This window comes from Hyperolius riggenbachi, chromosome 12 (genome assembly GCF_040937935.1).
Source record: "Hyperolius riggenbachi isolate aHypRig1 chromosome 12, aHypRig1.pri, whole genome shotgun sequence".
Lineage (NCBI taxonomy): Eukaryota > Metazoa > Chordata > Amphibia > Anura > Hyperoliidae > Hyperolius > Hyperolius riggenbachi.
Window position 1 is genome coordinate 240,518,475 of NC_090657.1, and position 10,747 is coordinate 240,529,221.

The following is a 10,747-nucleotide window of genomic DNA, read 5'->3' on the forward strand; positions in this document are numbered from 1 at the left end:
TGAAGTGCCAATCTATGAAAGCGGAAGAGTCAGTGAATCGGGGGTGTATATTGGTGAAGCCTCCCGATCGTAGAGCGATGGTACAACGTGCACATTACTGACAGAACGCGCTTGTGATTGCTGCGTAAGATTTATCGGTATCTCTCGACCTTCAGTCACCAGGCAGATCGCTCTCCAAGCGAGAGGGAAAGTTCCCACCGCCTGATCTGAAACCGTTCAGAGGAAAACGATGGTATAATTTAGCCTTTGCTATTAAGATGGATGTACTGGCTGCTAGTATAATTTTATACCGAATCTGCCACAATTGTATCTTTTTTCTCACATAAATATATACTGCATATAAGTTGAGAAAGGAGGTATTTAAAGCAGACCTGTCATTATAGGGAGAGGAATGCAGAGCGTATAGTGTAACAGGGGTACTTGCAGAGCATGCTGGCACTGTTTAAAGTGGACCTGAACTCTTGCATTGGACAGAAGGAAAACAGAAAAACATACAGGGTATGTATTTAGAGAGCTTAGCCTAATTCCCCCTCATCTGTTACTAATTTGATCTCACAGCTTTGGCAAATCAGCTAATTTGTAAGCACAGGATGTTAACAATATGTCTGCTTCCATGAAAGCAGGAAGTAGACACACTGCAGATTTATTGCAGGATTTGTATCAGCTGTAACAAAGAATTTTTTTTCTTCAAAAGGTTATTATGCTGTTTATCTTTTAGAGCAGAGAGGAAGTTCTGAGTTCAGGTCCGCTTTTCAGAACTGCAGGCTGCCAGTCTCAGTGGGCAGGCAAGTACCCCTGTCACTTTACAGGCACTCTCCTATAGAGCCGTGTGTAGTTTAAGGACCACCTGTGACCATGAAACATTGGAGCTGCCATTGCTGACTCTGGCTGTAGTATCTGGATTTACCGAGACACTCACGAATAATGAGGAAGCGGGTCAAGGAAGGCAAATTAAGGTGACTGTCGTTAGAGGAGCACAAAGGCTGCCATCATTATTCCTTTTACAAACAAACAACTTGCTTGAACGGTTTTGGTGCCAATCCTCTATTACTATCTGGATTGCTGACTCAGAGCCGGTGTGCAAATCAGATGTTCTGAGTCTGCTGGCTGCATGCCTGTTCCAGGTTTTACTGATGGCTGACTCAGAGCTGATGTGCAGATCAGGTGTTCTGAGTCTGGTGGCTGCATGTCTGTTCCAGGTTTTACTGAAGCAGAATGAACAACGTGACAACAAAAGAATAAATTATCAGCCTTCATATTCCTCTGAATAAAAGCAGATATTCAACATGACAGCCACGCAACTCATATTTCCGTTCAGAAACAAGTCAGCAATGGTGGTCGCCATAGTTTGCTCGGTACAATTTACCTTAAAGGGCACCCGAGGGGAGACACACATGGAGGCTGCCATATTTATTTCCTTTGCACATTGTCTGGCTGCCTTGCTTGATCCTCTTACTCATACTTTTAGCCATAGCCCCTGAAGAAGCATGCAGATCAGATGTTTCTGACTCAAGTTTGACTGGATTAGCTGCATGCTTGTTTCAGGTGTGCAATTCAGACACGGCTTCAGCCAAAAAGACCAGCAGGGCTGCCAGGCAACTGGTATTGTTTGAAAGCAAATAAATAGGTCAGCCTCCATATGTCTCCTACCTCGGGCTCCATGTAAAGACTTGCTGTAAGCAGTGAAAGAAGACTATCTGAGGGGAAAGAAAACACAACAGACCAATATTTTTGTAAAGATTGTTTGACTTGCAGTATATTCTATATGGTATTGGAGGGGTGCACTAGCTTTACTGAGCGCTGCTATGGGCACCACGCGTGGCCTGCTGTGTTGTGTAATACAGGATGGAGTAGTGTTCGCAGATATACCGGAGCAGTATTAGAGAATGGGCTGTAATGGAGGTTTGATGAATCTATAGGATATCAGAGTGAAGGGTTTGTAGGATGTGATAAGTAGGCACATATTAAAGAACTACTCCGGTCAGAGGAAAATGGTGACACGTTCAACGTGTTACATTCATCTTACTGAAGACTGGATGTGTAATATAGAAGCACCCACTGTTGGGTCACATTACATTTACCAGCCTGGCACAAAAGATTAGGATCCAAAACTAAAATCTAGGATGAGGGAGGAGCTTACATCTCCTAGGAGACGCACACATGACATCTTCAACTTTTTACAGAAAGTTAGTATTCTAGGTTGACTGTAGTGGTTCTTTAAATGACCACGATCGTGGACAATTGTAACATTTAGAAAACATGTCAATACATACATACATATAAGACTTGCATTTCTTCCAGAGTACAATGCACTATTAATGACTTTTTGCCTAGGTCACTGTCATTTATAGTAAGTAGTAAAAATCTGACTGGTTTGGACTGTTCCATCTCTACATAGGGGTAACTGTATTTTCTTTGTTCAACATGGTACGAAAAGGACCTATACAAACATGCCGGCTGGCCTACCTATTCATTTCCACACTATTTTGGCAGTTGGGCTGAGCAACTTCCATTTAGTAGGTGCTTTTTAATATATAAAGAAAAACTTGAGGTTCCCCCATTAGGAGATAGACTAACCCAAAACCCATCAGATTTTTTTTTTTCTACCTACTGTAAGTGACTGAAGCATAGGAAAACAAAGGTCATTACAGTGCATTTTACTCTGGGTGAGACGTACATTTCATATGTATTTATTTTAAATTTTGCAATTTGTCACAATCCTGGTCCTATAATATAAGTTAAACAAAATCATATATTTAAAGGGATTAAGTAAATGCACAATTTGCCTTTTAGTTTTAGGAGAGATTGCTATCATGCTGCTGTTGGCGATAGTAATTATACTGAAGAACCATTTGCTGTCCCTTGTTATGATGTTACAGTTCTGAGTGGGGAATGAATAGGTGATAGATAAGTAGTAGGTGATGTGCCAGCACAGCAGCTGCTGGAGCTGTAATGGGGTCTGTGAGTTATGGAAAGACCCATTGCCGCTCCTCTTACTCCATGACTGTAAAACACTGAGGAACGTAACCCAATCACTGCAGTTGTAGCTAATTATTTAGCAAAGTTATAAAGCACACTGTACATACTGGCCAGCCTCTTGTCTGGACAATAATACACAACGCAAAGTTTCGGTGATAGCTGTGCACATCATGACAGTAAAGGTATAGAAGAAAGATTGCACTTAAATGTGGAGACACTTTCCTAATTCTCCATGAATCATCCTAAAATAGACACACAGAATCTATGCAAAAGGATTGGTGCAACTTTTACTTAAAGGACATCCGAGACTAAATACACTAAGTGTAATGCAGGACCTGCTATTGACGGTGATGTCCTCCTTGCTCAGGCTGCGTCATCTGTGCCATTCCACTGCTATGCTGTCCGTTTTCAGGCCTTGACTAATAATAGTCATGACCTTTGATCCGGAACTACTCACTCAGATGGCGCTGTCCACTGCTTGGAGTGCTGCGAGTGACCAGGCAGTAGGAGAGCCGCCAGGAGCGAGGGAAACGCCTTCTGAGTGACTAGTTCTGGATCAAAGCTTATGACTAATATTAGTCGAGGCCTGAAAACAGACCGCATAGAAGCTGAACCTCACAAACAGCGGCACAGCCTGAGAGAGGAGGACATTACTAACGAGCAGTTGCGGCATCTCACTTCATTTTTTTAGTCTCAAATGTCCTTTAAGCATACAATAAAGGACAGTATACTGATTCTACATAACGTAACAATGATGGACTCTAGGTCACCCTTTGTAACTCTAAGGTCACATTCACAGTTGGACGTTGCATTTTAATGAGACATTAAAGTGGCAATGCATCTGCGTTTAGAAGTAACGCACTGCAAGCAGGGAGTTACCATAAGGCAACATTTTCCATGCGACATCAACGTGGCACTGTGAATGTGACCTTAATATACAAAGTTATACCTTTTTTGTATGTATAATAAATATTACGCAAACCCTTTTGCATAAAGTACGCCTAGCTGTTATTTCAGTCTGGTATTAATACACAACAATCCAGTAAAACAAGATTTTTTTTTTTTTTTTTTTTTTCTTGGGAGGGTAAATTAAGACCTGTCAGTCTAAAATCTCTTTCCATCTTTATACCTGATAATGCAGGGAATGTTATACATGTTCTTAGGTACTGATCAGGAGCCGCTATGCTTAGATTCCTTATGTTGTGGGCCTAAATATCAACGTGTTACAACGTGTGCTACAGTATTACAGCCCCCACAATATGCTTCTCAATTCTTAATGGCCTGGTGATCCCTTAGATTACAAGACAGGTGATCCCTCGGGTTACAAGACAGGTGATCCCTCGGGTTACAAGACAGGTGGATCCCTCAGGTTAATGCACTTGGATGATAATAAGAATAATCCTAGCTGTGCAAAGGGGCAAGTATTGGTGGGAGGTATTGTGAAAGACCAGCCTTGAAGTACTTGATGCAAATTTGAAAATGAGAGCAAAGGGGATACAAAGAGGATCACAAAATACTTAAGAGCACCAAAAAATAAATTGGACTGCAAGATAACCTATAAAGAAGCTGCCACTGCTGGCTTTCTGGAAGTATAAAGGTGGCCATACATCAGGCGACTTGGCGGCCGAGCGACAATCCGATTCCATTATTATAATCGAATCGGATGAAAATCTGTGCCGCCAAGTGCATGCCCAACTGACAATACGACCAGTTTTCAGGACAAAATTGGTTGCATAAGTCGATCACGCATGCTGCAAGATGTTGGGCCGACTTGCTCGATCGGGTGCACGGCGGGAACGGCTTGCAGTTTCTAGACAGACGCAAAGAAACCCCCGGCGCTGCCCCCCCCCCTAATGTTAAGTGTGTCCCCTCCCGGAGCCACATGCATGTTATACATTACCTGTCCACAGCCTCCGCTTGTCCTCCGCTGGCTCCGGACCCATTCCGTTCCACGTACATAGGCGCCCCATGTGGTTTCTTAGTAAGGAGGTGCGTGTGATGTCAGACATCATACACGTGGCCACGCTACTAGGTAACAACGTGGCATGCGTGTATGAAGAACAGAGTGCGCCCAGAGCCAGCGGGAACAAGTGGAGATCGTGGTAATGTATAACACACACTGGGCATGGGGTGGGGGTTTACTTAACATTAGGGAGAAAGCGGCGAGGCGGTCGGATGCGACATTACAACTAGATCGATTTCAGCATGAAATTGGTCAGGAATCGGCCTGTCGTGTATGGGCAGCTGACAGATCTCTCGCTTATCAGATTCAATCAGAGAGAGCTTTGTCTCTTGGTGCAATCTGCCCACCATCGCCCGACGTATAGCTACCTTAACACTACATTCCTGGTCCATCACAAGGCAGAGGTGTGCAGACAGTCTCTGAACAGGTCATCTGCAGACGTGTTCTATATGAGGGATACAGAAAAAAAGGGGGACACCCAATGGAATAGCACGGTCTACAAAATTCACTTTAAGGTGAATGAGAACCGAATTAAAAAAAAAAATGAAGCAAACACTTACCTAAGGAGAGGGAAGGCTCTGGGTCCTATAGAGCCTTCCGTCTCCTCTCTCGGTGCTCTATATCCTGCTATATCCTGTGCTGGCTCTCCCCCCCCCCCCCCCCCCGTTTCAATCCTCCACCGAAAGGGTATTTAAAAGTATGCAAGGGAGCAAGCTTGCGCAGGCGCAGTACAGGGCCGCCCTTCTTCAGGAGCACGTGGGCTCCCTGAAGACTTCTGAAGCCTCCTTCGGCCGGGTAAAGCAGTATTTGACTAATTTAATCAAGTACTGCTACCGGGGCGAGCCAGCACTGGAACGAGGGGACCAGGAGAGGAGCTGGAAGGCTCTATAGGACCCAGAGCCTTCCCTCTCCTTGGGTAAGTATCTGTCTCATTTTCTTAAATGCGGTTCCTATTCACTTTAAGCCCAGAGATCTCACCTCTGGAGTTCTCCAGAATGGGATGAACCAGCAGCCATGATGAAAAGCTTTTGGCTGAATTGTGCCTCCCCTTTAAGTGACATTTTATGACCCCGATACAAATTTACATATGCTGTATAACTTTTTTTTAATGAATTATGATTTGAAACAACGTCATAGTTTTGCACAATAAAAAAGGAAAGCAGATCCTTACCTCCTCCTCCGTGACCTACAGCTGTCTGCTCCCTCACAGCCAGTCTGAGCCACGCCTCCTCATACAGGCATGCAAGAGGAGTCATTGCTCCATCAGTTGAAGCCACGCCTCTGTACAGATTGTGTGGAGGTGTGGCTTCAGACTTGGAAGGAGGAGTGAGGATTTGGCAAAATCCACAATGTATTTATGCACAACTAGAGTGTTTCATAAATCTGTATGTGAATATACGCTTGAGCTGAATTCCCTATTAGAAAAACATTTTGGCCTAGTTGACTTAAGATAACTTCATCACCACCAGAGCCAGCTGACCCCGCCTTAAATCTGGCACCTGACCGGATTGGTCGTTATCTGGACTGCCCAGATGTTTTGTGCGAAGCAGTATGTAAAGTACAACTAGCGCTTTCACTTCTGTGCACAGAGCTGCAGCCGCACCAAATATGTCACCGCTTCACTTTTTTGTGATTTGGGGGGATTTTTATGACACGTTGCTCATTTATAACTCTGAATGAAAAGATTTACAGAATAATCTTTCCCAGTGAATTTGCCTTTATCTAGCATGAAGGGGTCATACGATGATAGAGGCTGTCTGTTATTAACCGCAGCAGGTGGGCGGGGCTGTGACCCCAGCAGGTGGGCCGGGCTGTGACCCCCAGCAGGTGGGCCGGGCTGTGACCCCCAGCAGGTGGGCCGGGCTGTGACCCCAGCAGGTGGGCGGGACTGTGACCCCAGCAGGTGGGCGGGACTGTGACCCCAGCAGGTGGGCCGGGCTGTGACCCCAGCAGGAAGATCCCGCCTACCTGACACCAGAACAGACATTACAGTTCCTAAGGCCTTTATAGCACCTGTATAGCAAACACTAGACATTCTGCTACCCGTGTGGTTACTTATCTGAGGGGCAGTAACATAAAATCATTTACCCTGAAGTAAGAGGAATAGGGCGGCTGCTATATTTATTTCCTTATACACAATGCTGATTTCCTGGCTGAACTGCTAATGCTGGGCCTCTAGAACTTAAAGGACAACTGAACTGAGAGGTATATGGAGGCTGCCATATTTATTTACTTTTAAGCAATACAAGTGACCTGGCAGTCCTGCTGAATCTCTGCCTCTGATTCTTTTAGCCCTAGCCCCTGAACAAGCATGCAGCAGATCAGGTGTTTCTGACGTTATTGTCATATCTGACAGATTAGCTGCATGCTTGTTTCTGGTGTTATTCAGACACTTCTGCAGCCAAATGGATCAGCAGGGCTGCCAGGCAACTGGTATTGTTTAAAAGGAAATGTGGCAGCCTTCATCTCATTCTCACCTCTACAATCATTCTGGGTCATTGGCTAAAGTGAACCACAGATCGGTTGCCCTGACGCTGAATGAGTGTACAGATCGGTTGTTCTGGCTAAAGTCTGGCCACACTGACAGCATGGGAGTGAAGGTGACCACACACTTATAGATAACTACCAGATTCAGCCGTCTGATAGATCAGATTTGATCTGACGGGATCTCAGAGGGATCTATTACCGCCACTGCCTAGGCATACATTTGTAATCGATTTCAGTGTGAAATCCATTAAGAGTTTGTTGAACTGCAGTGTTCAATGCAGTGTAAGTTTGGGCTGTTGATCCGGTGTCGATCCCTATCTGCCACCAATCAATATCTTCCATCCAGAGACCGATTCAATCAATGTCGGGTTGAAGAATGATCAACTGATCGAATCTGCTAGGATTTGATACCAGAGCGATCAAACTAGCTCAATATCGATGGGAATAATCTGTAAGTGTATGGCGACCTTAAGGCTGGGCTCACACTATTACAGGTTCATGCCCTGGACGGTGGATGGCGAATACACCATCACCGTTCAGGGCACAAACCTCCTTGTTCAGATCTGTTCGTTGCATTGCTACTAAGACATGTCCAACTTCTGTCCGGCGTCCGTAACAATCTCACAGATCGGGACTCCGCCTTCTGTCATTACATGACACAAGGGAACCGACAAATCAGAACATGTCTGAACAGATCCTGCGCTTAGTTAAGATCGCTGACATGTCCGCTCCATAAAAATGACTTGTCACTGTAGTGTGCACTCAGCCTTTCCCCATGGGATACAGGTGCTCTTTAATATACCCTGCGGAACACTTAGCCGGAAAGCAGGATCGTGCACCAGGCAACCTAGGCAGGTGCTTGGGGCCTACTGGGTGTCAAGAGGCCCAACAGCCAGCTTCCCTGGCCTCTGTCCACTTCAGCTTACCACAAGGGGGCCCAAATCTACTACCTTGCCTGGGGCCCCGTTACATCCTAATCCATCTCTGCGTTAGCCACTCTGCTGACAGACAAGGAGCTGTCCGATAGTACAGCGCTGTACTGAGGACAGCCCATATGACACGCCTGTCCCCTCCATAGGCACAGGAGCCATCGCTGTCATAGGCCGATTGCTGTGTTTGTAAAAAAAAAAATAGCCTGCTCACTAGGGGGGTAAAGCCCCTGGTCCTTAAAGAGAAACTCCGACCAAAAATTTAACTTTATCCTAATCAGTAGCTGATACCCCCTTTTACATGATAAATCTATTCCTTTTCACAAACAGACCATCAGGGGGTGCTGTATGACTGATATTGGGGTGAAACACCTCCCACAAGTAACCCCTCCCACAAGAAAAGTTCAAACTTTTGGCAGTTTCCTGTCTGTGAACCTTGTTGCATTGTGGGAAATAGCTGTTACAGCTGTTTCCAACTGCCAAAAACCATGCAGCAGCTACATCACCTGCCAGCAGTAAAATGTTCACTGGAGTTCCTCTTTAAGTGTTTTAAAAAAACAAAAACTCTCAGCCATGCCGCTTTTTAGAGTCACTTCAGGCTGTTATTCTGCTGCAGTTACATAAATGACTATTGGGGTATCAGAAGGTCAAAGTTATTCCCTATTGCGGCCCTTTAAACAGTTGACGAATGTTCCCAACATGCTGAAATATCCAAGCAGCCAGAATCCACAGAACCTCCATCGCGTATGAATGTTTATTACGGTCATTATCCCGCCACTTACGTCTGGCAACGCCGCAAACCCGCTGCCACACTACCAAATCATCACTACCATCATTGGGTGGCTTGCTATGGCGAGCACAGCAGAGACGGCCCGAGTCACCTCTGTGATAGAACCGTCACGCAGCGGTACACGGATATCCCACGCTGTCCTCCAACTTACAATTACTGTCAGTGTTTATTTTTGAAATCTTGTCTTTTTTTTCTTTTCTTTTTTTTTTTTTTTTGCATCGGTGTAAATTCATATTTGAAATTGAATTTATTTTTGTTATTAAAGTGTATAATAAAAATCTTGGCAAAAACCCATCTATGTGATACAGAGTATGTTGTAATTCTTTGGAGGGTGAGAGGGGCTGATTATTGATGTCGCCGGAGAGAATATGATCCCTCTGCAAGCTTCTCCACCCTAACTCGGCACCGAGCTCCACTCTCGTCTAGTGATCAGTTCAGCTGACAGCTTTTATAGTACATATGGTAGGAAAAGGTAAGCAGTTACATTCTGACAGAACTGACAGGTTTTGGACTAGTCCATCTCCTCATGGGCAGTTATAGGCTCACAAGTACTTACGAGTGCCTAAGCACTCAAATTCATGATTTAAATGAGGCTTAACTGCCTCCAGTGTGCAGCGGGGAAACAAGGGGTTATTTACCCATAAGTCCGGCGTATATTGTGTGCTCCAAATATCTTGCACATGTCCTAATGGACACGTTGCAAGCCTCACCACCGTGAACTTCCTGCTTCTGGCTTGGAGGAAATGCGCAGTAGTGAGGCTTGCAATGTGTCCATTAGGACAGGTGCAAGATATTTGGAGCATACAATATACGCCGGACTTATGGGTAAATAACCCCTTGTTTCCCCGCTGCACACTGGAGGCAGTTAAGCCTCATTTAAATCATGAATTAGAGTGTTTAGGCACACGTAAGGCCATCACTGCCCATGAGGAGATTCTCCAGGAAATGCTTTGAAAAACAAAACCTTAAAAGTTGCCAAGTCTAAAGGTGGCCACTAATGATCCAATATTTTTCATCCAATTTTACCAAATCTATGTAGTATACGGGTAAATTGAGTGAATATATTGGATGGATAATATAAATTACATAGAAATGGTAAGATTGGATGAAAAAGATTGGATCATTAGTGGCCACCTTAACTGTGCGAGTGAGTAGCGAGGCTGGCTGGTATCTCATTATCTTGGCACTGTTTTGGCAGTAAAACTTAGCAACTGCCATTCAGGAAAGATTTTTGAAAGCAAAGAAAACCCTGAGAATCCTCATGAGGAGATGGGAGTTCTGTCAGATTTTAACTGCTTACTTTTTTCCCCTATATTGGTCTTTTAATTTTTCTGTAGAAAAAAAATATAATTAGATATTAAAGTGGAAGCCGGAGTTCACACATAAAACTGGCAGGACTGTACGGGACAGTGTGTGACAGTTGGCATCAGTTTTGTATGAGTTTTCTATGGCTCGGTTCACACATAAAAGGTGTGCTTGTCCAATCCTGTCAGGCTGTTTCGTTTTGAGCGGAGAACTGACATTTTTGTGTCCATTCTTCACTTCTAGCAAAGCTGACAGTGACTGGCTGCTTTTATTATAAATAGGAGCTGTTCACAC

At 44.6% G+C, this 10,747-nt stretch overlaps 1 long non-coding RNA gene across 1 annotated transcript; it reads left to right on the forward strand.

The window, feature by feature from the left end:
• The first annotated feature begins 5,596 nt into the window (after positions 1–5,596).
• On the forward strand, positions 5,597–9,442 carry LOC137542430 (uncharacterized). The gene is made up of 2 exons (XR_011025424.1): positions 5,597–6,743; positions 6,846–9,442. It is a non-coding gene; the product is annotated as an uncharacterized lncRNA (long non-coding RNA).
• The last annotated feature ends 1,305 nt before the right edge of the window (positions 9,443–10,747 follow it).